At 44.5% G+C, this 27,774-nt stretch overlaps 1 pseudogene; it reads right to left on the bottom strand.

Annotated features, from left to right (window-relative positions):
* Nucleotides 1-914: 914 nt before the first annotated feature.
* Nucleotides 915-3,463, bottom strand: LOC149359798 (uncharacterized; annotated as a pseudogene).
* Nucleotides 3,464-27,774: the final 24,311 nt, after the last annotated feature.

Genomic DNA, 27,774 nt, shown 5'->3' with positions numbered 1-27,774 from the left:
TAAGCAAAGGTTTCGGCAGCTCCGTTATGTAGAATTCACAACTGTGGATAAAATAACAAAGTTTGTTATATCATGCTGTGTTCTACATAACATATGCTTGGATGCAGGAGATTTTGATGTCAATGATTTGCTCACAGATGCTGAAAGAAATGAACGCAGAACTGATGCTGCCCTTCACAGCAGGCTCAGCCTAGCAGAGTTAAGGGCAAGTCGACAGCCAGTGTCTGCAAGTGAAAGCGCTCTTCGCAGATTGGGTGAATTGAAGCGAAATGCTTTAGCCGAGAGTTTCTAAGCTGCTTCCACACTGCAACCTTTTTTTTTTTTGTGGAAAGATTTATTGTACGCTGAAAAAAAGAAACTGAAATAGAGACTGCAAGCTTTTTTTTTGTGAAAAGATTTATTGTACGCTGCAAAAAAGAAATGAACGCCTTACAAACACTATGGGCCAATGACAGCAGCCAAAGTTGCCTATAACCAACGCCATGCAGCAACTAGGGTCACTATTGAAAATTCCTTTGGCATGCTTAAGCAAAGGTTTCGGCAGCTCCGTTATGTAGAATTCACAACTGTGGATAAAATAACAAAGTTTGTTATATCATGCTCTGTTCTACATAACATATGCTTGGATGCTGGAGATTTTGATGTCAATAATTTGCTCACAGATGCTGAAAGAAATGAACGCAGAACTGATGCTACCCTTCACAGCAGGCTCAGCCTAGCAGAGTTAAGGGCAAGTCGACAGCCAGTGTCTGCAAGTGAAAGCGCTCTTCGCAGATTGGGTGAATTGAAGCGAAAGGCTTTAGCCGAGAGTTTCTAAGCTGCTTCCACAGAGACTGCAACCTTTTTTTTTGTGAAATTTATTGTACGCTGCAAAAGCATTTCTTAAATAGACGTTTGGCTTTATGAAAAATGAGGTTGAAGTATTGCACATTGCAACAGCGTTTTACAAATAAAGGATGGTAAATGAAGTGTTGCGTCCTACTTTTCTGCTAGAGTGCGCAAAAGTGCCATGTGCTCTGAATGAGCTTTTAGCACCTCCCGGTGTCTTCGCTCCTTCCTTTCTTCTCTTTCTTCCTTTTTTTTTCTTTCTCACTGTTCAATTTGTCCATCTGTTCAAAGAACAGCTGCATATGTTGAATTCTCGTATTGCTTGCGCGCATCCTGCGGTCAGCCCTTTTCTTCTTTGGTTCTTCGTCGTCCCGAGACTCTGTGCTCAGTTTCAATGAGCTGTATCCCGATGATGTCAGGGGCAGGCTATCGTCGCTCATCTCCAAGCTTTGCAGAACGTCTGTGCTTGTAGACGGTCTAGGCGTTGATTTACTGTGAGATGCTTTTTTGTGCCTCACCATGTCCACACCACGCAGCACTTCCGGCTCAAGACTCATCCAGAGCCTTGATGGCATTGAATTCTTCCTCATACTCAACGCGGCAGCGGGAATTGCCTGACGTGTTGTTATGCTTCACTTCATTCCTCTTGCGCTTTGAAGTCGTTTTGAACCACGTTTCACACTGCACGGCAGTGCGGTGTATCCCCAGAACACCGAACATGTCGCATGAAATCTGTTCAAACATTGCATGCTTGCTGCGGAATTTCTTCAGTGGACCCACTTGTCTAGCATAGCGTGCATAGTAATCCAGCAGCAACTTCGTTTGACTTTCATCCCATGCAGCTGCATTGGAGAAGAAACAAGTGAAATAAGCTTGACATCTTTGACTACAAAGTCACATGTTTTAGTGGCTGTTGAAATGCTTTCAATGTTCGTTACACCTGGACATTTAGCTTCATGCAGACCTTTTTGGTTACGTTGCAAAAGATGGAACTGTCGAGGTTGTCCGAACAAGCAACAATTATTTTATCCATATGCTCATCCATGCTTACTTTATGAACTTTTTCTCCCAAGCATATTCACCACACCAAGTTAAATGAATGAATGCGTGCTCTTTGCAGGTACGTGCATAAAAATAAGAATGCAGCCGCAGCATTAAAGCCCAACAGTGATAGACAGACAAATTGTTTAAATGCATGCAGGGTAGCCAACTTGGCTTTGTCATTTGTGTATGCACTCATTCAGCATTAACATGCATTCTGAAAAGTGAGTTGAGTATCATTTGTAAACTAAAACTAACCAATTGAGAGCACTTTTTCACTCGGCTCCTTTTCTGAGGCCACATCCACAACTTCAGGGGTTGTTCGGTCTTCCTCCCCTGTGCAGAGAAAAATCAATACAACATAAAATAAAGAGCGTGATGTGCAGCGACTAGCGAGGTAGGTGCTGAATGCTACACAACTGACACGGGTAATATGAACACTGATTGAATGCATCGATTGCTAGGGCATTTGTGCTGACCACGTGAAAAATCATTTCTCGCGCCAGTATTATTTTGGTGAAGGCTTATTCCAACAGCACAAATAATTCTGTTACTCATTCCCGGGGAGACAAATTGCACCGAAGTTTTTCTGGAGATGGTAATGCAAGGGATAAACTATGCACAAATATCCTTTGTGAGCCGCTACAAAATGTGCAGAGCACGAGGGAAAGGCAAAAAAAACGTGAAGTTGAAAGCACTCTCTGTTCAGGAAAGAAAAAACAGCGCTAAATTCTACACAAACCACACAGAAAGACGGAAGCACTCATACGTGAGCAAATGTTATTGTCCGAGAGCAGATTGTAGCTATTTCGCGCAGTTTATTTTTTTTTATGCGAAGCATATTACTAGAGCTACACTACAGCCCGTCGAGCGCGGCGGTGGAGCTTCCATTGACCTTTAGCGTGACAACATGACGTCACAGCAGAGGAGAGATGGGCTGCCGGCTCGCGCGGTCGGCCGCGGCGGTGGAGGCTCCACATCAGAGGCGCGGCGGCTGACCACGTGACGCTACAGCAGCGGTATAAAGCTGAGCTTGCCTCGCTCTCCGGGCACTTACGAGGCGGCCAGGTGTTGGGATGCCGCCTAGAAGCAGGGCTGATTTGAACGAGAAGCGAAAGCTTCAGCGTGCCACAGAGACCGATGAAGAGCGGGATGAACGTCAACCAAGGAAAGCCATGTATTACCAAGCCTAGCCATCAATATGCTTCGCATCTGACTAGGCTTAACCTTAGCTAAGCCTCAGCCATTTTTTTACTTCTCGCGCCAGCATTCACACGTAGTACGAATGCCAATGCGTAGGATATTCGCTATATCATGCGCACTTAGGGCAGAAAGCACAATGCTGCCTTCGGCATCATCGCTGGAAACTTTCACAGCCTTCCAGTAGAACTGTGGCAGGTCCGTTTTCCCCCACACCTGCCGCCATTAAGCGCACGCTGCGAAAAGGCGCCAAACCACGTTGTCCGTACTGAAGACGAATAAGGCTGGACTTACCGTCCACTGTGGCAAACATCACGACTTCGGCCGGTGAAGGGCTTTCGGGGCGTTGAGGGGTTGCCGCGGCATATCCAGGGTGGTACCACGGGACACTCATTTTTTTTTTGTTTTCGACGCGAGCCGAGACGGAGACAGCTGAGTCAGCGATACAGGTTCAGCGGCGTGGGCGGTGCGGACTGTGTGATTGCTGTCGTTGACACCAGCGGTAGCGGCGGCGCCACTGCGGTGTGGCGGTTCCGGAAGTTACGTCCTTTTTCTGCTTCCTGCGCTTTCGCTCTGAAAACTTGCTGACTATTCGGCTTGACCGGTCTCGCTATGCGCTCGGAGCTAGAGCGGCTCTCACTTTACGAAATCCGAACCGGATCGTGGGAGCGACCAGTCGAAGACACCATTAAGGAAGCAAGGTTCCCGACAAAAGAATAAGTGGACAGTGTTGTCATATACGTGCCAATGAGGAACTAGCGTCTGGGGGCGTAGTTTTACGCTTCCAACCCGCTAGGGTGCACGCTTCCAGCGAAGACATCGTTGGTGAGGATTTTAAGAAAACTTGCTTCTACTGGTTCTCTGGCATCAACAAGGAGGCTTAAAGCGTATGCTGACGGGGGCGTTTCATTCAAGTGTTTCCGTCAAATTTGGACACTTTCCTTGAGGGCTGGGAGGTAAACAAAATTATTTTTTGTGTGTGTTCAGAACTCGAAGTTATAAATTTTAGTTTGGTCTCGAAGATATGGGGTGGCCAGGAGGCTGCGGTCAGTTAACTATGATCGTGACAGTCGCTTGTGAAACTCTTGCGCTAAGTAGGTTTTGCAGATTGACAAGTTCACTGTAGCAAACGATGAGCAAAAATTATTGAAGTAGTAAAATGTATCAGGCACGGAACGTTGCATGCGCTTTCCACAAGTTAGTCACAACAACCTAAACGGTCACTTTGAGCACCGTCTATTCCGTTAACATCGGGTGACAGCTGAATTATCGGGACATTTCGTATTTATTTTGCATCGAGCGCAATAAGTTCCTTGAGCAGAAAATAAAATATCAATCTCCCTGGAACGGCGGCCGAAACGCGGTTTCCCACAATAAATCTAGCGAGAGGCTTCACGATCAAGGTTTTTCCAACCAGGCTGCTAAGACATACGAGGTCTGTTAGAAAAGTATCCGACTTTATTTTTTTTTTACGAACACCTGATGGATATAAAATAAGCGCCCTTGCACCAGCCCACCTTACACCTTCGTGCGCATGCACGAATTTTTTCCGACCTGCTGATAGCGTCAGTCACTGGGACGCAGCGTTTGAGTGAGGCAGTACGCAGTGCTCTCGTCGGTTTTTTATTCCAAGAAAAATGGCGGAGTGACAGGAGCAGCGCTACTGCATCATATTTTGAAAGAAACGGGATGACAACCAGGTGGAAACTGTTCGGAATATTTAGTGCGGCTTTCGGTGAAGATGCTATGAGCAGCCCACAAATTAAACAGTGGTACAATTGGTTTAAAGATGGCCGCACATCGGTGGAGAGCGAGCCACGCTCCGGTCGGCCATAAACATGCCGAAATGGCCAGGTCATTGCCGAAGTGAACGCTGTGGCTATGCGGGACCGTCTTGTGACTATCCGAGAAATTGCGGAAGAGGTGAACGTCAGCAATTTTTCTGCACATTCAATTATCACCGAAGATTTGGCCATGGAGAGAGTTGCGGCGAAATTCGTGCCGAAGCTGCTCACGGTGGAGCAAAAGCAGCTTCGTGTTGAAGTCTCACAGGACATGCTAGATTCCACAAACAGTGACCCCGACTTCATCAACACCATAATCACTGGTTACGAGTCTTGGGTGTACGGGTACGACCCGGAAACCAAATCCCAGTCGTCACAGTAGAAGCATTCCATGTCACCAAGACCAAAGAAGGCCCGCCAAGTGCGCAGCAATGTCAAAGTGATGCTGACAGCTTTCTGTGACTCCCTCTGTGTGGCACACCACGAGTACGCACCCCACAGGGTCAAACAATGACCAAAGAGTACTACAGGGATGTCCACGTCGCCTACGTGGTGCTGTGCGGCACAAGACACCGGAGTTGAGATCAACAGGAAATTGGCGCATCCATCACGACAATGCTCCTGCACATTCCTCGCGCTTGATTCAGACTTTTTTGGTGAAAAACCAGACTCCTGTAGTTCAACAGACTCCTTACTCTCCTGATATGACCTCCTGCGACTTCTGGCTGTTTCCCAAAATCAAGAGGACGTTGAAAGGAGCGCGATTTCAGACAAGAGAGGACATTATGGCTGCAACGACAGCTGAGCTCAACTCCATTCCGAAAGAGGCCTTTTCGGAATACTTCCAACAATGGCAGCACCGCTGGGAGAAGTATGTGGAGTCCCAAGGAGACTACTTTGAAGGTGATTAGGTTTCCAACGCTCCAGTTATGCCAGTTTTTTTTCTTCGGCCAACGGTCGGATACTTTTCTAACAGACCTCGTATAATACATCCAAGGTGCATGTGCGCAGTTCAGCGAATAAAAAGCTTTGCCAAAGCAAAAGCAGCTGTTCACGTCGCGCCCTCAGCGGTTGAAAATGACGTGAGCCTCTCTTTTTGCCGCTCCAACCGGCGACAATGAACACGATGTCTTCTTGAGGCCGGACTGCGACCTAAGTGACAGCGTGCATTTGCACGCGACGTGGCGACAAACAGCGAAGCCGCAGAGCGAACGGAATTTGGCAGCCATGCTGCGGGCTCGTGCTGCGGGCCCTCATGTATGACACTCAGGTGACGTCAACAGTGTGATGAAAAGCGGTAGGCAAAGCAATAGACGTCAGACGCGCTCATTGAAGGTGAGTTACGGTGTGCAGCCGGCCAGGGTGTTTTCTAAGCTTGTAACGCGCGCAAAAAAATTATTGATGAAATTTTTTTTCATGTCTAGACTACTTGGAGAATGAGCTCCAATTCTACAAATACAAGATGCCACGTAAAATAAATATTAGCAAAGTTAATTAACGTATGAGTACATTAATTAAAGAATTCTGCTTCTTACCTGGTGCCGATGTAGCCCCCGTTATTGCCACACGGCTAAAATAAATCTAAAGCAACTTACCTATTTTTTAGATATTGGACCTTCTAGAAAAACATTCAGTAGGGCGCACTGTATCTGCAGCAGCGATTTACTTTTGCTCCATGGAATATACGGGGCTGCTAGGGGTTAGCGGGATTAATGCACTGCCTCATCGGCAGCGATCTGTTTCGTGGAAACGCTCTTAGCTAAGACAGCTCTGAAAGGATAAATATTTTGGTCCCAAAGACTTGGGCTTCCTTAACGTCACAGTTGAATGTCGACGCACGCAAGCCTCTGTCTTACGCAGCTGCCATTCTCATCGTGTTTACAAGCAGTCCCCAGCGAAGCGCTCAGCTGGACGAATATTAGTTCAGCGCCGATCCACCGAGGAATGATCTATCTTCGCCAACAAACTTTTTCATGCGTGCTAAATTACTTCTCGGCGAGGAGCTGTGCTCTACCTTGAACGTCTGGGTACGCCAAGCACACAGCGTCTGTTTTCGCCAGGCGTCGGCCTAAAAGCGACGCTGAGAACAAGCGCCTTTCCATCACACGAGCAGCGCAGCGCTGTGTTCTCTCCGGCTGACCAGCCTTGAGGGATCCTCTCTCCGCATTCTCTCTTCCTCTCCATGCCTCCTCTCATAGTAGGTCAGATTAGCAGCGTGAGCTGTCGACGGCCTCCCTTTCGTTGCCATGACAACTGCTTCCAAGATTAGGGCCTTTTCACCGCCAATTCCGAGCGCTTGTTCCAGTCGGGCAATTCCGACTGACGTATGCGCATTGCAGGGGCGTTGGCCCTGGGCGGAGGACCGTCTTGTTTTATCTCCTCCCTCATCTCACCCGACTCTTCACGTCTCTTTGTACTCGCAAATATTGGAGTCCCGCGAAAGAAAGCACCAGATCGCAGTGATTTTAAACAATACATAAAGTTTTGTCTATAACAGCGCTGCATCTTGTTTTTGTTTGTTGCTGAGAACATTGGCAAATCGAGCAACCCATATGCTTTTTCAATATTATGCTCTCCCCTTCTGTGTTTGTTTTCCCTGAATTATTTTGGATTGTTTTGCAAGAAACTCTACAAAAAAAAACAGATCGCCTTCAAGATGTTCGTCTGCAGAGAGCTTTGTTCAGAAGCAGCAAGAAGAAAACTGCAGCCAGACGAACACAAAAGGACAAAACAATGTGTTAAGAGACAGTAACAGAGTTAGGGCGATTGCGGCTCTAGCAAAATAAAGAACACCAGTGCTGTCGCATCAAGTAAGCCTGGCATTATAGCCCGACACGACGAATCGAAGGCCTGTGTGTGTTTCATCGTGACATTTTCGTCAGGGTCGACCGCCTCTTGTCGCCGACGCGGGAGTTCTCGGCACGCAGTGCCAATGTCCGCTAGTCAGCTCGAGGCAGTAAACACGTTGGCGCCATCAGTGCGATGAAGGCGTGACCTGTGTTTTGGCACGTGCTTCAGCAGGGCATTGCACTCGGTGCAAACGTCGTCTTATGCTTTGGGCCTCCCAGTCTGATAAGTACAACACTTCACAACCCAAAACACTCGCTGTCATTACCATTGTCTTTTCTCATGTTATGAATATAAATGCCTTTAAGCCGTAGTTTAAGCGAATAGGCGAAGGCAACAAGGTCTTTCACTTTCGCACACACTGCGCGTTTTGCGCTGCTACGACCGTTTTTAATTTAAACTGAGTCGGTCAAACTGCCATCCAAAATGAGCAGATCGTGTTGATGACCGAGTGCTCGGAAGTGACACGTGCTGGATCTCTTTGGTTCTTGCCACTATTAGTAGTAATTCTGCTCAACTCGCTCTTGTAGTTTTTGTGCGTGTCGGAAACCCAATTCGGACGCAAGTAATGCTCTCGACATTTTTCGTTTAGGCATTAGTTTAGCAGCCATTATGAGTATGAGGTTCACTGAAATTACGAAGAATAAAGGAAAAGTACATATACGGCGTAAAGAGACAGGGTTTGGCATTATTTGTACCCTATGCGGTCAAGCTATCACTTTCTATGATTGGAAATTGCCATCACTGAACCGCGATTCATTGTTAGGAACCCAATGCACCAAAGCGTGGCGCAAAAGAATGCTATGCGACAATGTCGCAGAGTGCTCAATACAGTGCGAATATTAGTAAAAGGCTGCGCAAAACAAAAAAAATGAAACAAGAGGCAAACGTCCCACGAATTTTTCCACTTTCTCTAGAACGTGGAGTAGGCAATGTCTCGTAAAAAGGGCGATAGCAATGAAAGTTAGGGCGCCCAAAGTCATAGATACAGGCTGCTTCGTCCAAAATCGAGAAAAGCTTGGTATTTATCATCAGTATTAGGTAGGTAGGCCATCTTTTTCTTAAGCCGTTAAAAATTCAGTTTGATGGGATCATCTTCGCCCCGTTCTTTTTTTGGAAAACTCAGGTCATTTCTCAAAGCAAGAAAGCATGAGAAAGGGGTCAAGGTTTGAAAGCAAGTCTGCGCAGTTGAAAGCATCTTTCTTTGAGAAACGACATAGCCCAAAGCATGCATCAACGACAAGCGTGCCGTTATAAAAGAAAAGTCGGTGACTCCGTTTGCGGACGTCCATTCGCACAAGTAATGTTCTTTCACTTATTGCGCTGCACCACGTCTGTTATTTTCGTTTTGGATTTGTAAATAAATTCTGTGCCTCAAGTAGAATTGTTACAGACTCAGTCGGCTTTTTTTCGCACGCAATTCAAGATTTCCTTGAAAACAGAAGCTGTTGCCATTATGTGCCTGTCATCAATTGCATTAATTTAAGAGAAGGAGAAGGTCACAAGGCACTACGGTAAGATTTCCTACGAGAATCAGCAAATCAGACATTTTAGTATTAAGTTCAAAATGTTCATTTTTCTTTTTAAATTATATTTCGGCGTTTAAGACTCTTTAGTAGCGTTCCTTTGGTCATCTTAATGAATTAATTACAGAACCCTGTTTATAAACAGCTAGTAACTTTGTAATATTTAGATATGTGTGCACATTTGCGGTGGGGAAAAAAACGATATTGCTTCCTTAATGTTCAGGAATTGTGCTTTATCTCTAAAACACTATACTTTACGGGTTTCCTTGCTTTACCGCATAAATAGAATCAACGAAGGGAATTCTCGAAATCATCGGGAACGCGGAAACAAGGAGACAAAGTAGCTTAGAAAGCTGTATAGCTTTCCTTTGTAGCCGTATGGCTGCGCTCGGGTGCATGTCAATGAGTAATTACTCCCTTATTACAAACCCGCCGCGGTGGCTCAGTGGTTACGGCGCTCGGCTGCTGACCCGAAAGACGCGGGTTCGATCCCGGCCGCAGCGGCTGAATTTCGATGGAGGCGAAATTCTAGAGGCCCGTGTACTGTGCGATGTCAGTGCACGTTAGAGAACCCCAGGTGGTCGAAATTTCCGGAGCCCCCCACTACGGCGTCTCTCATAGCCTGAGTCGCTTTGGGACGTTAAACCTCAATAAACCAAACCAAAGCCTTATCACAAAGTAGCAACCTAGCGGCGGATCTCCAGGCGGCGGGCCACAACTTTGTGGCAGTGATATATATGCCCCCGAGAATTATTGCCTCACTTATCCTCTGCGAAGTCACTGTACTGCGGCATGCATTAGCTTAAACATGCGGACTATGCACTTCCCATTTTTTTTTTGTTGCTCTTCGTTTTCGCTGTCCATACGGAGCCCAGTCGCAAATAGAAATAGTGAGATTGCTGCATGGCACAACAGGCCCGCTAAATGCATGCTATACTGCTTTTAGGCTAACAGCGTGCTTTAGTGCTGTTACGCTGCTCTAGAGCAATCAGTTTACTTTGGGCTTTACGTATGTTAAGAAAAAGAATGGGCATTTAAACTGACGTGGCAGGCGCCATTACTAGGCTATTATTAAGGCGAAAGCCTTTAATGCCTCATCGTTGTAAGCAGGAGCTGTCGACAGAAATGTTACGCTTTTCAGTTGGTCGAAACGGTCGTGACGTCACAGTGCGCGAATTTCAAACAAGGCCAATTGTACTTCGGCTACTGACAATGCAACCAATTAAAGGGATCGTATAGTTATGCTCCAAGTAAGTTTGACTGAGTTTAGTTAATTGCTTACTTAGCAATTAGTCTAATTAACATTTCTAGTCAGACTAGATAAATAAAGAAAACCGAGTAGGAAATTCGCCGAGCTTGGGAATCGAACCCCGGTCTCCGGAGTGCGAGTCGAGCACGCTACCACTCCGCCATGCCAGTTTTTTTTTCTTTATTGCCTGGCTTTGCCTCATGACATTGCACAACAAAAATACACATAACGCTATATACATACGACACTGTCGTGGTCAGCCAGCACGAGACTGGCTTTGTCATCTTAAAATTCCCGCTACATACACAACGGCTCTAGTCTTGAGAGCCACTCGGGAGACTGCGCAGCTGCTTTTTGGATTGCAAGAAACCAGTCCATGCCAGCTCAATGGTTTGGAATGAACAAAGGTGCGTCTAGTGAATATGGTGTCTTCGTTCACTTCCATTTTCCTCCCTTCCCGTTACGGCGAGGTTTAGGTGTCCACCGAGATATGGCAGACAGATACTTTTCCTTTCCTCAAAAACCAATTTACCGACGAGCAAGGCGTATTTGTCTGCGTTTCAGATTGGCCCAAACTGTCGTGGCGTCACAGCAAGCGAATTTTGACGCGTGTCCACCGAAATATGTTAGGCAGTTACTGCTCAACTTCCTTTCCTCAAATAAAATTTTCGACTAGTGTCTACTGAGATATGTCAGACAATTACTGCGTAATTTCCTTTCCTCAAATACAATTTTCATTTTCTTCATTACGGCCCCTCTTTCTTCTTTCACTCACACTTCCTCCCTTCCTGTACGGTGCGGCTCGGGTGTCCACCGAGATGACAGAGATTTACAGCCCCATTTCGTTTCCTCAAAAAGCGTTGCGTTCAAACGGCAACGCATCGCGCCGAACGAGTGGTGGCGTTCCTTGGACTCCGTGGCAGCGCGACAACACGCTGTCGCGTTCCACTCCTAAAGGCGAAGCTTAAGCGTCATTAATTGGCAGTTAATTAATGCACTAACAAAATGTACAGTGAACAATCGCGTTGCAGAATACTGAACTCCGGCTTTCGTCTTTCACCACTTCAGCCGCTAAAGTTCCTCGTAGTTTTTGCGAAAGCAATACTAGTTGCACTTTCAGCCCGTCGCGTAGCGAGGCCGGTAGCAACCATATTAGCATATTGGATTGGATTGGATTGGATTGGACAACCGATGCATCACCACAAGTCTAACCACAAGCACCACCACCAGCTACACTACCAGCTGAACCATGGCGTAGCTACGGATATTGCTTTCGCAATTACCGGGCTTAATCAAGCTAAGCCACAGCCATTTTATTTTTTTCTGCTTCTTAGTATTTCTTTCAAGTGCAGATGCCAAAGAATCCGAAGGGGCTGGAGCGAGCCATCTCTGTTCCACCGGAAACCGCATTCTCTGTGAAAACGACCGCATAAGTTCTCCAGAGCCGGCCTTTGCTGTAAACTTTCTCGTTTTTATTTGGAGGCGGTTTAATATTATTAGAGCTCTCACAATAGGAATGCGCCAAATCAGTAAAGAAGACTTAACTGCTCAACTTTAGTAAATAAATTTACAGAAACATGATCACGTTGGGAGAGCACTACAAACTTTAAAAAGAAACAGCGACTTCTTTGAAAGTTTGCTCCTAGTTGAGGGAATGGCATGACCTTAGACGGTATTTAGCAAGACATCGCACAGGGCTCCTCATATGAGTGTAAGTGTGGTGTTTAGGTGGAAGGACGCGCGCTTATAATGCGAGTTACGAAACAGTTTTCGACCACTGTAATCCATACCATGCTAAATCAACGCGCACTGCTAAAATTTCTTCTGCTTGTGCTGGATTCCAAAGCAACCAAGCTCTAATACATTTATTACTGACATAGCAATGATGATCAGGCTTCATTGCAACGAGAGCGCTGACTAGCCTAATGGCGATAAGCAATTTGGGGGGCAGCACAGTACTCTCATCTCCTCCTACGGATGACTGCGTTCGCATTGTCACACCAAACGCAGAATATGCACCTCGCTTCCGTTGGCAAGGTGTACTAAGGCCCTTAACGCGAAAGCGGTACCGCTTTCGTATATTAGTAACTTTTTCTGGAATGATATTGTGCCCACGTATGAAAGGAAGCTAATAGGAATCGAAAATTCACATCTTCGTGCTCTTAAGCTGTGACTTCGTCTAGTATCTCGACATTGCTTTACTTCTTAGTTGTACTCTGGAAGTTTAAGAAGCGGATCCCCGAGTCATATTAGTGTTCTTATCAGTTTTTCTGGAGCATGCTTCAAAGCAAGGGCCCGTATCAGTGGCGGAAAACGAGCCGGTTGCAAAGGCATGGATCAAATTATTAGAATGCCCTCCGAAGTTAAAAGAGGATATCCCCAAAATAAATAGATAATGTGGCCAGTATAGTGTATCTCTTTTGTGCATAAAGTGTCTTTGTTCTGCTGAAGGAATTTTAAGTTTTTATTTATTCAATTCGCTTTGCTGCTCCCCACTCTGAATACGCAGTCATGGACTTTTTTCTGTAGACAGTGGAGACATAAGGCCGCAGCCTTATGTCTTCGGAAGAAGAAGAGAATTCTCAGGAGCACTCGAATCATTTAACAAAGCTTCCTTGCCTTCTATAAGACAAGTTCTTTGGAAGAGAGCCGATATGTAGACACAGTCCGGATAAAAGAGCGCATGGCAGTGACCAAGATCCTCCTTTGTAGGCTTTACGCGGGGATGGATAGGGGTTCATTTCGCGTTCACAACATGCGCATAGGTTTTGGGCTGTACAAATGGCGGTCCTTCTTGTGTTTCATTGAATGATAATATTTTTTATCCCTATCTAACTGGCGGTTGTCTCACATCCATTCTTGTTCAGTTTCTTAAATGTTCTCAGTTAAAAATGGACAGCGCTGTCTTTGTGTTTTCCCTCACTTAAAGAAAGCTATTTGGCTTACCGGGAAAAGGTTTAAATGACACTTCCTGCTGAGAATTACGGCATGCGCCTCTTTTCTCTGATGCCTTCTACGTGTGACGTCTGTAATGACAGCACATGCATTCTCTTGTTCAGAAACATGGGACAACCTAGAGCCCTTCTTTACAAATACGGCCCGACTTCAAGCTGTCGCTAAAGTGTCCGGGCAGCTTCTGCTCTACGCCATGGAAAAACTAATAAAGTCTAATTCCTGTGTGACACCCATTCGCCATACTCTCTTTTCACCCAGGGCATGAAATATCTCTAGAATAGTGAGCAGTTCATTCTCAACTTGCCGAATACTTCAGGCATGAGCGTGGAATCCTATAAAAAAGGGGTCAGCCATATAGTCGAGCCGTTTTGTTTCTAAGAAACCTTTCGTTAAAATTCTTGTTAATTTGATTTCTTAGAGAAAGTGGCGAAGAAAAGGAGATGCGAAGTCATCGGCTCCACGGAAGCTCCTCTGGCAGGAAGTAATCAACGGAGAAATTCCTCATGCACGGACCAAGCGCTCCGAATGCAGAAAGTTACAAAGATGTTACTACGGAGGCCTTCTTGACATTGACGACTCGCTTCCGCTATGGCATCCAGCAGATGAGCTGAAGGGCGTACGATCACATCGATACCCCGACGGCCGATTTTGAAAGGAGGCGCATTATAAAAAACGTCCTATACTGTTCGATGTTAGTGCATGTTAAAATACCTCTGGTGGTCGAAATTATTCTCATGTCTTCCACAGCGGCTTGGGGAAATGTACTCTTTTTGAGCTATATAAAAATATTTGAACTGTCTACAGTCCTGCTTTGGTAGAAACAAAAAGTTTAGAGTTCCCTCTTAAAAGGCTGAAAACTAAATGCCTGTCAGTGCATACTGAGCAATCTAGATGTAATAGCAATTTTCGCTGAAAGCATAAGCTGATTATTCAGCGGGGTGGCATCGGGTTTCGCCGCGTCAAACCACGCTGTATTGAGGGATATATTCATATATTTTCCTGAAGAGGCAACCGGGTAGGCAGTAGAAGGCTTTTATGCTTCTGTCACATTCACGGTCGACATCGTCCCCCAGCAAATTTTGTTCCCATATTTTTCTTTTAGCCGCCCTTTCTACCTCACTCACAGAAAATTTTTCTTGTGCGCAACAACTTAAAAAAAAATTATACACCTGAATACGTGGTTGCCATTAAGATATGCTGGAAACATACCGTTAGCTGCTTTTCTCCAATGTGATTCAAGTTGCTCTATCAAGCTTGGATTATTTAAACGACGCCAACAAACATTACTCCTGCAATGAATACAGTTTAAATAAACGGCTCCATTTTGCATTTTTGATTAACAAAAATAGGCTGCGGAGTATGCCGAGCAGTATATTTAAACTTTTCTTTACGAGTGTTTGTTGGAGGTGCAAGAAACAATTAGCTCGTGATTACATTTCTTACAGAGGCCTGACACATGCCATTATATTGTGATCACCACTGTTCTATACTATTAGGCTATGCTGCTCTTATAAATCTAGGATCAAAAAGTTCACCAGTTGAAGGTGGCCGTTATTTTAGCGCTCACAATAGCAAAATAAAACATTTACTGCCTAACTCGTTGACAATCGCATAGACAGCAGCAGTTACGACCATACCCACCATTGCGAATCAACAGGCGAATGCGTTTGAACTAAATGCTTCAGAGTCAGGATTTGTTAGATTTCCTAACGCCTTGACAACACGAACGGAAATCCACAGAAAGGCTAAAAAATGTTCACACAGGCAGATTTTTAGTGCTGTGCTATCGACCGGTTTCTGAATTTTCTATTATGCGCACGAATGGACATAAAAACGAGTTGGTGCTGCCAGGTGGCGTCAGGTGAATAATAAGGACTCCTTGTCTACTGCATGTAGATTTTTCTGCGCGAAATACAATTAACAGATGCATGACTGGACATTACCTTTGCATCCTTGACGCCCTGATCTCTTCTTTATGCTGGGTGAGGGGAAGAACATTATTCTGCTTATTCCTCTCACCCTCGAGAGCAGCCGAGATACCCCCTCTGCTTGTCTGGTGTCCCAACCAGTGGGAGCCGTTTTCTGCCTTGTGGCGACAGCGGGCAGTGATGAGGGCCGTTAAAGGCAATCGCTTTTGCGATGGGAAGCTTCGTTGGGCCAAGGGTTGCTCATCCATTGAAGACGACATCAAAACACCGACGCCATCTGGTGGAGTGCTCCCAGTTTAGGGAATAGATTGTCGCAATGCCTGCCGTGGCAGTCAGCGTTTACTAAACAGCGAGACCGCAATGCTAGCTCCGACCACACGCAAGAGCCAAGGATAAGAAACAGATTCACACAGTGCAACGGAACCAGGACAGGAAGGAACACGAAACACAGGACGGGCGCTGACTACCACCTCTTTGTTGCGTCATAAAAACCAGCACAGATTTATGCCATTTTCCCGAACCACGTGATGCACTGTCAGCCAGTGGACATAGTGAAGGAACGCCTCACACGCTTGGCGAGTCATTACACAACTCAACTGAACTCATGAGCAGTGCATGCACTAACATGCTATAGCTTAACTAAAATAACGACAAACGGGCCACAGATAAAAGATGTGCATGACCCAGCTACTGCCTTCGACAACTACTGCTCTGAAAATCGAGAAAAAAAGAGTACGTCAAAGCAAACGGAATTTTTCGACTATATAAAACATTTAAGAGGGCGAGAAGGCGTAAAAGCATGGGAATTGCGCAAGTGCCTCTACCATTACCATCGGCGGTGCCAGGGGCAGAATCGAGTTAATGGAACGCGACGATGACAGGGGTGAAATGGCGATGAAAAGGGGTTTAAAATAGTGTACGAAGAAAAAAGAAAGCTTGCTAAGCAATAGGCACAGTTAGTAGGCTAAAAGCGAGAACGAAAAAACCGACACCAAAAACGGCAAAAAGTGAAAATCGTATAAAAGAAACTAACAATCAAGAAAAAACATGAACCACCAACGGCCAAACAATTAAGACCATAAAAACCATTTGAAGCCTTTAAAACACAGAGAAGAAACGATTCGCATAAGGCCAACAAACAAAACAACGCGGGAAAATGACTAAGAACAAAATAAAAGACAGTAAGGTGAGGTTCGAGGAAAAACCCTTTCTCAGGATGTCTAGTGGTTTTAACACTTCTTCTTGGGCGAGTTGGTGCATACTTGATTTGAAGAAAATAGCGCCAGAGCATGCAAACCACGAAAAGCGAGAACAGTGGTTAAAACAGAGAAAAGTCGTTAAAACGCAAGAATCGCGCCCGTCCCAGGAAGGACCTTTCTTTCGCCTGTAGACAGACAGAAGGGCTGCTGACGAACGCGTCGCCACCCTTTTCAATTAAAAAACCTTGAATAACTTCCTTTTCTAGTCAACTCCTTGTGGTCGCCAGAAACTTAGTGTCCGATAACATAGACCGACAATCGTGGCGGGGTTGGTTACAATGTCGTGCCATGTGGCTCCCAGACTTGTTTTCTACGTTGAAAACATGTTCGCTTGCTCTCTGGGTCATGCACATCTTTTATCTGTGGTCCGTTTGTCGTTATCTTAGTTAAGCTATAGCATGTTAGTGCTTGCACTGTTCATGAGTTCAATTGAGCTGTGTAATGACTCGCCAAGCGTGTGAGGCGTTCCTTCGCTATGTCCACTGGCTGAGAGCGTATCACGTGCTCCAGAAAAATGGTATAAATTGTGCTGGTTTTTATGACGCAATAAAGAGTTGGTAGTTAGCGCCCGTCCTGTGTTTCGTGTTCCTTCTTGTCTTCGTTCCGTTTGCGCTGTGTGATTCTCTTTCTTAAAGCATGAACCAACTAGCCCACACCAGAATCATCTTAGCCAACGATAGCCAGCAGGCGGACAGTTTAAACCTGTCGGTACAAAATTCATATCATTCCGCATAAAATTTATCACCCACACTCCAGTACGTTGAGAAAGATTATAGTTCAAACCAATGAGAAAATCGCGCATTTTTTATTTTGATTACAAAATGTTACAATAATTCTAAATGAAATCAGTGGGGCATGATGGGTGTGAAATGCGCACTGTCAAGAATAATATAATAATTCCTTATCTAGGGACAAAAATGACGTTCATCGTGCAATCGATTATAACAAAGTTAAACACGATCATGGTGCGTAATCAACGGAAGGGCCTCCAGCTCCAAATGATTCAGTTTTTAATCGAGGTTATTTCTGGCATACTCTATGGCGCTAATATTTTTTTACTGAACAGAACACTTTTCGAGGAGTAACGTGAGACCTCCTTGTGCCCTCTAAGTTATCGAAAAAAGAAAGCTTTTGCTATTCTCTCGAGCAAAGACGAGGCAGTGTTATTCGACAGTAGCTCCGACAGGCTATACGGTGTTTTTATACTCGATTTTAAGATAATAACATTTGTCTGTTAAATGAAAGGTAGCTAGTAAGTTCAGAATGATGGAGAAATGCAGAACTTCCTGCGATTGCTGTAGATTTTTGTTTCTTCTGGAGAAGACTAGAGGCCTCCAAAACCTCCCGTAGAATCACTGAGTATGAGAAAGTTAAAGGGAGCCTCCCAAACCGTGGGCATCCCTTGGAGGCGCCTCAGATGGGCAGTCAGTAGGCAAATGGTTGGCGCATAGTGAGAAGCGTCACGTCGACACATACGGAACCCGGCATGATTTCTGCCCCTTTTACTCTGCCCGATCGCCTCGCTTTGTACTTTGCACCCCCCTACCCTGCGCGTGGTCCAGGAGGTGGCGCTGAATGACAGGAAAAAAACAGAACAGAAGTTAACCTAAGGAAAATTACAGGATTGTACTTAAGTCTGCTGAAGAGCGTAAATGCGGAAGCTTTTTCCTGTCCTCTTTTTCTGCCTCAATGTTATTGGGTCATTCGATTTTACTTTTTTACGTTTGTTTTTATTTGTCTTATGTTATTTTTTGTTTATTTTTAAATTCTATCATTTCTATATTTTTTCGCCTATTTTTATTTTTGTTTTTAAGTCACAGCGGCGGCCCGCAATGGAACAATTCAAAAGCAAAACATCCACATACTATATCGGCGCACGTGGCTGTATTGACGTCCATGTACTATATCGACGTCCATGGTTATTTAGACGTCTGAGTGTATTTTTTCGCGTTTAATTAATTAACCATTTACACCTCGTCAACCGCATCTTTCCCACAACAACATTTATCACACGCTGTCTATCACAATCACACTTTCACTCATTTATCACAAGAGAAAGGCATAGTCGTTCGGTCAAAATATTGGACACTTTTTGCTGACGTGACAGAGCTATACATAATGCTTTCGCATTAAAAAACTAAACTAAAACCTGAATAGAAATTTGAAGGTCATAATATATCTTTGAGGCAGTAGGTTTAAAAAATAAGAAATGAATATCAAAGAGCTTCTTTAAATTACTGGGAGAGGTGGCTGTCACCATCACTTCAATTGCAAGGGGATGCCAATAGTTTTAGTAAATCTATATAGATTTACTAAAACTAATGTTTTAGTAAATCTATATAGCCGCCGCGGTGGCTCAGCGGTTATGGTGCTCGGCTGCTGACCCAAAAGACGCGGGTTCGATCCCGGCCGCGGCGGCTAGAATTTCTTTGGAGGAGAAATTCTAGAGGCCCGTGTACTGTGCGATGTCAGTGCACGTTAAAGAACCCCAGGTGGTCGAAATTTCCGGAGCCCTCCACTACGGCGTCTCTCATAGCCTTAGTCGCTTTGCGACGTTAAACCCCATAAGCCAAACCATAAACCAAACCAGTAAATATATATAGACCTCTGCTGCTAGCGGGTGCCAAGAAAAAAATCACGAATGCAAAATAAATCTTGTGTTCTCTGTTACATATACATTACGAAGATGATGCGATGAAGTGCGTAACGCTCTGACTATTTAAGGTGAAAGACGGAGCACTTTCACGTACTCATATCGTTGTCAACGCATCAAATACGGGTTAAGGTGCTTGCTTTCGCATTTCACGGATGAGATGAGACAGCCGCGCACGACGTGGCCGTGCCAGTAATGCTGAGCCATTACTCTGCGCAGCAAGTAAAAACCACAGGCGGGCATGTTTCGCGGAGGTGGCGAAGAAAGCGCAGTCTGGCGTACGAGGGCCGGCTGATTAACGAGTCCTGCTTGGCATGCAGATGCAAAGCAGCTAGCTCTTCTTGAGCATACAGCGCTACAACGAGCCTACGCCTGCAGCTGTCGCCACGGCACGTGCCAGAGCGGCATTCGCAGGGCCTGTAAACAAGGGCGTCGGCAGGAACTCGGTTCCGTCGAGAGATTGTGGTCAGAAGAAGAACGAGTAAAACGCTTCGCTTTCTACCCTGACTCATATAGAGCACTACACATCTGTACGTTGACTTTACGATTCTGACACACATGCATGTTCTAACTCGATCTGGGCCGACTAAGGCCTATTTGAGAACGAAAGGCAGATACTTTACTTGCTTGGGGCTCTGGCCTGATTCCGATATGTTAAGTTATTAGTGGTTTTGTGTATTATAGTCTTGAAGAGTCGGAGGCTGGCGGATATCCCAATTGGTGTGGACTCCGGCCCAATATAGACCGTAGGGTATAGAATCCTTCATTCGTGCTGGTTTTTCCGTTGTTCCACGGGTTAAAATTTCGAAAATCTCAGCGAGTTAGAGTGTGCATATTTTACTTGTCGCAACCAATGACGTCGTTTTAAATGAGTGAAAAATAATCCTTCACAGTTCAATGAAACATTCTCCTCTGTGCTCATTGTAAACTCTCCGTGAACGAACCACCGGAGATAATGAAAAGAAACTCAATCAACAATCCTGTAGAAAGTGACCTACTGTTTCACATTTTTCTTTTAGAAAAATAAAACTTGCAATATTGCAACCTCCACGCCATCCTTTACGGCCAAGATTTAGTTGTTTTACCTTTGCTGCAATCTTTGACACAAATACATCGACTTTGTTTCATCGCTATTCTTTACAAACACCACAAGTGCGAGTAAGTGACTACCTAGCTTTCATCGCTGTTTTTCTCACAACGAAACCTCTTCAAAGCGCAGACCATGGCTAAAAACTGTAAAAAATTCTCCAACCGTAAGCATTAGTTCAGACTGTTCTTCAGCACTGCCAAACAAAAAAAAATGAGAAGCATCGCCCACAGGTAACAAGCTGTTCTCTATCCTCATTCTCAATTACCATTTTCATTTCTTCTCAGCATAGAAATAAGCAAACTAAAATATTGCATTAAGATGAGAAGGCGACATTGTGACGCAAATAAAGAGGTTTTTTTTATGTGGAGGCGACGAAATAAGTTGCGTCGTAGCTTGCGCGTCGGTCAGATTTGCATGTAAACAAGGTCGGCTATTTATTCCTCTTGGAAGCATAAGCGTACCGCTTCTTCGCGCTCACGTGCAAACTTCTAATGAAAACATACTCGGATCACCTTCGCTACCGGTACTAATTATATGATTCGAACACACTTGCTTTCACATGAAAGGCGGGAGGTGTGTAGAACGCTGGACCGAAAAAGGTTTACATACACGAAACTGCAAGCAGACCGGGAGGTAACCTTTGCAGTCAAACAGATGTATTTTGGTATTTTTGTACTAGCCATCAGAATTTATGCCTCTGTATTATGACGCATATTGCCTAAAGCCAGTAACACAAGAAGAGACATTAATAGTTCTGAAAGAGGTACAGTTCACGCATTGGCAGGAATCGAACTATACGAAAGCAAGGGGTAGTGTAAAATAAGTTCCTAAAACACGCCAGTACGAGCTAACTTCTGAAGTACTTTCGGTTGCTTGTTAGAACTATGAAAACATAGCTCAAAAAGGACACGGACGACATAAAACTCTACGTGACAGGCGCCAACTCGCAACTTTACTTTCGAAAAGCCACCACATCAAATATAAAGGAGTCGATCACCGCTATCAATCGATGAACATGCGCTGTTACCTGTTAAATAACTTTTACCAACTAGCCCAAACCAAGCTACTGTTGCTTGTTGGCACGAAGCACGAACTTTTTGTTGATAAGTTGATATGGGGCAAAACAAAGTTAAACCGGACGAAGTGATTCATGAGTTGAAGACGCCATGAAGACGCCATAACTATCTCGACAGTCACCGAAGAGACCACAGCGCCGAGTTCTCTCCGAAACACGCGAAACGGCTTCGTTTTTCCGTGATGTTCTGGCTTATAATGTTATCCTATTAATGCATCCTTCTAGATATACATTTTATCCGCTGATGAATGCAAAATATCCTCACAAGATGACCTTAGAGAGACTTCTTGACAACGGTGCCACTGTTTACCCTTTTGAAACTCCCCGAATGCCTTTTGTGTGATGCGTTCTCTAATGTCTTTGGGCAGGCGTTTTTAGCTTCCCTCGAACGACATCTTTTATGCGCCCCACTTGACTTTAGTCCGTGTTTGTTCTCGTCTTGTCTGATAGTTCTTATGTGTCTTGTTCAGTCGTCGCGGGATTAAAACGTCCGTAGATATGCTCCTTCCTTGGAGGAGAGACGGAAATTTTTTTTTGAGGAAAGGAAACGCGCAGCAACTGTTATTTCTTTTGACACTTCAGCGGCGCTGCAAGGCGAGAAGAGCTGTTGCAAGAAGAGAGTGCTGCGAGAAGATAGTGAACGAAGGAAACGAGAAAAAGTAGACATATTGGTTGCGAAGTAATTTTGTTTTCCTGGGTACCTTTCAAGGGGAGCTGAAATCTTTTTTTTTTCCAGGAAATTCGAGATGATTCATGAATTCGAGTATATGAAGCCCTTGGGTGAAACATGTCTAGCAATTTTTCGCTAGCGTTTAGAATGTTGGCATGAAAACCGAACAAAATAGCGACTAACATCACGCTTCTCTTCACTGCGTCGCAGAAGTAAGGAAAAACTCGTGATGGTGTCACCATTGAGGAAATCTCAAATTCTCGCTGTCTTTGCCGGCATACCCCCATGCGACGTCCTACGCAGCAAAACAACAATTCATGGACTTAACTTTCGGTAGTGTTTCTTTTTTGTGCTTGAAACAGCCGTTTCTCAGGTCTAAATATAGCTACACTGTACATGACGTCATCACTGCAGCCCTTGCCCGTCACTGTGCACTGCGGACAAGCCTCCGCTCCTTTGCGGCTTCATTCGACGATTACGTCACTACTTGAAATAATAGCACAAAAGGTCCTCGCATTCTTCACCTTCAAGTTTCGCACATTCGATCCTTCAGGCTCGTGTTATTCTAAATCCACTTCAGTTGATCTTTCACGTCCATAACACCGCACAGCTAACGGGCACCTTTAGCCCGTTGCTTTATGGTTCCTGGTATCCTCCAGACCGACCTGTTTTTGTTGCGACTGTAGGAAGAATGAAGGGGAATGTGCAGGGCGTATAACACGCTAGGATTGTAAGTAGATATGTCGTGCACGTTGCGTCCTAGCTGCGGCCACACGGGTGCTTACAATGAAAACAGTGCATAACTGTATCCTTAGTGACAACCTTCTTTGTAACGTTCCTTGTGTGCATATTCGACAAAAACACTGAATAGCAGGCATAAATTCCTGCACTGGCGTAGTCTAGAGCATGAGAGAGGGCTCGTCCATTCGTCGAAGCAATGAACTGCTTTATTTAAAACAGATCCTGCAGCCAAGCAGTCACCACTGTAAAAAATTGATTCCTGGGGTTTCCCTTTCTTTATTTAGATACACATCTTTCAGGATTTAATCTTTCTCTGCACGCTGGTGTCAGTAACATGCGTAACACGATAAAAATTATTTGAGGTGAAAGAAGGAATTGTTCCGGGGAAGACTTGTGATTAGCTTGTGAGCTTAAAATGCCACGTTCAGAGCTCCTTGTTTCGAAGGCATTAATGACGGCTTTACCTAACCACGTCATTCACTTTATGCTGCAGCTGAACTTAAAGGTCACTTTCCCTACTTGACTATATTAAACATCAGTCTGAGCTGGTATTATAGGAAGCTTAAAGAAGAGCTGCCTGGAAAAGCCGTTCTATGCTTACCGGAATATTTTGTGGCAGGAGATTTCAAGGAGATATTATTGAAATCTTGGAAATCAAATTCTGTAAAACCTTAAAGAAATGATGTGATTTAAGGCATTTCACCTAGCCAGGCTTTCATGCAAGATTGCGAGCAACCTTTTGATACATGTGGACTGGCCAACAACAAGCTTTTCATCGGATAGCACGCAGCTAATCGCTTCTCAGAACGGGCTCTCGTTAATTACCTTCATATATTTTGTCGCAACTATCTGTCTCGCCCCTAATGATCAAACATTCTCTTGCTGCCTGAAGTACCGCGCATAACAAAGAATGAGAAAATCAACAGACCGAAAACAAGCTGGACCAAAAGCAAAGCAAAAGACCTCTTGCCTAGAAACTTCATTTCGATGTTTAAAGTTGATGCGATATTCTTATGAAAAATATAAGCTTCAGTAGGAAAAACTAGGCTGAATGGGACGCTTTTCCTACTTTTGCAAAAAGCAACTTGACATAATCTTTCGCAGAAAAAAAGAAAGAAATCTGTAGTTGTGCCTCTTTCTCGAGTGGGGGAAGAGATATCGCTTTCCTAACCACCTCAAAAGAAAAGTTCAGACGGCTAGGCGCAGAAAAATCAAAAAGTCATTAACATGCATTAGGCTTTTTATTGTATCGCTAGTTGCCAAATAAAAGCACCAAGCTGACTGAAGAATAGCACGCTTCTAACTCCTAATATCCTCCTGCGCCGACAAAGCTTCTGTTATTTATGAAGTCATGAAAAAATGTGGCGCGCCGAAATAAGTTACTCTACCTCCTTAATCATATTTTTTTCCTTTTTGTTCCTCATGGTATAATAAGGCATTATTTATTTTTGAAAAGATAGAGAACGAAACATAGTTAAGTGGGTCATGAGATACCATATTTGAAAGCAGCGGTTCGCAAAAAAATGGGCCCATGTTACTTTTTACACGCAACAAGAGAAACTTTTTACACGAAAAAACTGTGCGAAGACGAAAAATAAAGCGGTTTTCTTGGCAAAACGTATCTTGCTTTATCGATGCGAAAGGTCACACTGTGCCTTGAAAACAGCCAGGACAAAAACAGCGTGACCATGACAGGCATTCGGCGGACAGAGAGGTCGAAGAGAGGAGTATCAATTTATCTGCCCTATCATGACCAAACTTTTCAAGATGAATAAATCCAACGTTCACTCGAGAACCTTCCTATAATGAAAATGTTTGAACATCGGCTTCTTTAGCGCGATGTCTGTTTGTTTTTTTACTCATTTCTTCGTTTTATTTTTCTGCTCTCCTCTTAGGCAGCTTCACAATTTTGAGTAACGTCCGCTGATCAGTTACTGATTTTTTGTCATGGCTCATATAACATGTGCTTTGTGCTGCCCTGCATTGAAGCGCGTATATCCATTCTTGATGATTTTATTCCAACCTTTTTTTTGCGTGTGCCAGCGGCTCACGAGGCCGCCACCCAGTTTAAATATATTATGAAAACGCCTTTATTTTTCAAAATAGCGTCAAAAATTTGATGATGCGTTTATTACGCAGACTGAAACACTACAAAAATTTGCAGTGGTTACCAGCCAAGGAAGTTGGTGCCCTTTTTACGCGAGTGGCTAATTATTCACGTAGACACAGAAATTATCCAGGAAAGAGGGGTGTACTGAAAAGTTGTAATGACCACAAAATTGTACAACAAGAGTGAACAGGCTTGAAAACTTCATCCGTGCCTCCGAGTAGAGGTTAGTGAACTAGGCGATAAAAGCCCGCGAAGAATTCTTGGACGTGATCAAGAAAGTCAGTCCCGGACATAGTTCGGAACAGCAAGATCATGAACTCCTTAACTAAGGAAAGTTGTAACTTTCTTGGCCTAGGTGAACAAATAATGCATTTTAAATTCTGTTTCTGCAGCGCGTCGCCAGGGTCAAGGAAGTATGGGAATAAAAGGGGAGACAGGCAGCAAAAGATTACGCTCTTCGTCCTGACAGCCACTGCTCAGTCTCCTGAGGACGTCGGGCCTGCAGGATAGCCTACGACTTCGTCGCTCGCCAAGTGCTTTTTCACTTCACTTTCCTGTTAGCTCCCTTTGCTCCTCTATATCCCTTCAGCTCTTACTACAATGCAGGGTAGAAAAAACTGTTGGTTCTCAAGGTTAACGTTCCCACCTTTTCTTGTGATTCAACTCTTCCTACCTGTATTTCGGTTCTTTCTTCACCATGGACGATTACGTTAAAAAAATTAAACCAAGAGTTGCTGTTTATGGTTGCTTACCAATTCGTTGAACCCCGCCAACCGGCAGCCGTCCTGGTTGTATTAGGTGGCACAGAAACACCGCATTGTGCTGGTGTCCATCGATTCAAAGCCCTGTAATGTCCTTAGATTACAAAAACTCGAAGGAGCTGCATAGCTACTCTGCCTACATGCCTAGCTGCAACAAAGTGAATGCCGACAAAAACTATTACACTGAAAAAGTTTGCGCCTACATGTGATGCACAGGGCGTGCTTCAGTTGCACTGTAAAAGCGACATAGAGGGTGTTGAAAACTAAACCTCTAGGAATTAGCAAGAAAACGGGCACAACGTGAAAGCCGTTTTCGACCTTTTATTATGTTATCAAGTCGAAAAGAGAGCAGATCTTTATTTTAATTGGAACGACTAAAAATAGAGTCAGTATTCTGCGGGCGTCAAGGTCTCAATTCGAACACTGAACATTTATCTCAATTCCACGGAAATTGGTGCTCGAAAATGCACTTGGATGATTAATGACGTAATGTTGAGAACGCATGTGCTCGGCCTACCGGTAGTACTTTCTCTGTCGTTGGAATTAAAGTTAAGGCTCTATTTTTTAGTCCCGTCTCTACATACTCCGTTGGGGCGCTCGAACCAAAACTCATTCAACCGCTCAAGAGGGTCCTGTGTAGCCATAATTGTGAAACAGCAAAAAAAAAAGAAAAAGAGGCCAATAAAAAGCAAAAGACCGCAGGGCAAATATTTTACGAGTAGTACCACTAAGTACAGCCCGTTACCAATAAATCAATGCAAAAATGAGCATACGAAGCGCATAAGCCACGTGGCCAATCCATTATTCCCATTTCTATCACAATAGGCCCTGCAGCGGATTGCACCAACTGCTCCAAGCCTTCCCGCCATACGGCGCAGAGAACAGAGCCTGCAAAGACGTATTTTCCTTGATATTTTTTTTTTCTCTTGACGATTTACTGCAATAGTTCCCTGTCACTGCGCTTGAAGCAATCTGGCTCCGGGAGCCAGGGTTTTGCCGCTGGAGGCGTTTCTGCACTTTGCGCAAGCTTCACTGCCAAGCGGCCCATAATCCATTATCCCGCAAGCAGCTCACTTCCAGACGCCCGTGACAGGGAACATGCAGGGTGCGGCTTAGTGCAGTGGCAATTAGGCGTCTCCTCGGGTAACAGAAATCTGGTGAGTGCGAGCAAACATTAAAAGAAGAGCATTTTCTTATGTTGTCCAGTTGACTACAAGCTATTAGTCATAACATCAACCCATATGCGAGCTGCGACAGTGAGCTTACGTCAATCAATGTCGCAACTCTTTCTCTTGTGAGGACTGGTACTGACGCATTCCTGTTCCCCCCAAACTCCCGCGTATGCTTTCAAATATGGTTCAACATATAAATGTGAAAAGGCACACCTCGGTTCTATGAATATACGCAGTAATAACTACTTTTGCTAGCCGGTTCCAAAATATAGAAAAATATGACTTCGTACAGAAAGGAAACAGTAATTTTACTCTGAAGATGAAGGTACAAGACTAGACAGGAAAGCTGGTAGCATGTTTCCTGCCGTCTATTTAATGAATAAAATAGTAAAGAACTTGCCATAAAATATAGCTCACGAGACGCGGAATAGCGTCTGTATGCGGCTTTTGACTTCTTATTTATTAACCAATACCTTTAATGGTTTGTTCTCAGAAATGAATTTCCTCATGATGTTCCCGGGATTGTATGTGTCGCAGTTTCGTAGAGTCGTAAACCCGACCTTTGTTGCAGCAGTTCTTTCCGTTTTCGCGCCTACAAACAGGCATGCTTGAGCATGGCCGAGGTATTCATCCGGGAAAAATACTATGAGCGCGGTGTTCCAGGGAAGTCTATGTGTAATGCACGTAAAATAATAACTAGATAATGATGAGAAGAAGAGAAAGAAGGTACTTTTTTTGCTAATTAATAGACAGAAAGCCCTGAGTCAGACTTGCCCACCACAAGTACCCAGAGGTGACCATTTGAAGCTTTATACCTCGGCATGCCTCAAACTAAAACTAAATCTTTTGACTTAACTCTACCTTAACCTCATGGTTTAAGGTTGG

Source organism: Amblyomma mixtum, chromosome 2 (genome assembly GCF_055824585.1).
Source record: "Amblyomma mixtum isolate Tamu chromosome 2, ASM5582458v1, whole genome shotgun sequence".
Classification (NCBI taxonomy): domain Eukaryota; kingdom Metazoa; phylum Arthropoda; class Arachnida; order Ixodida; family Ixodidae; genus Amblyomma; species Amblyomma mixtum.
This window is presented reverse-complemented; position numbering and strand designations above follow the sequence as displayed.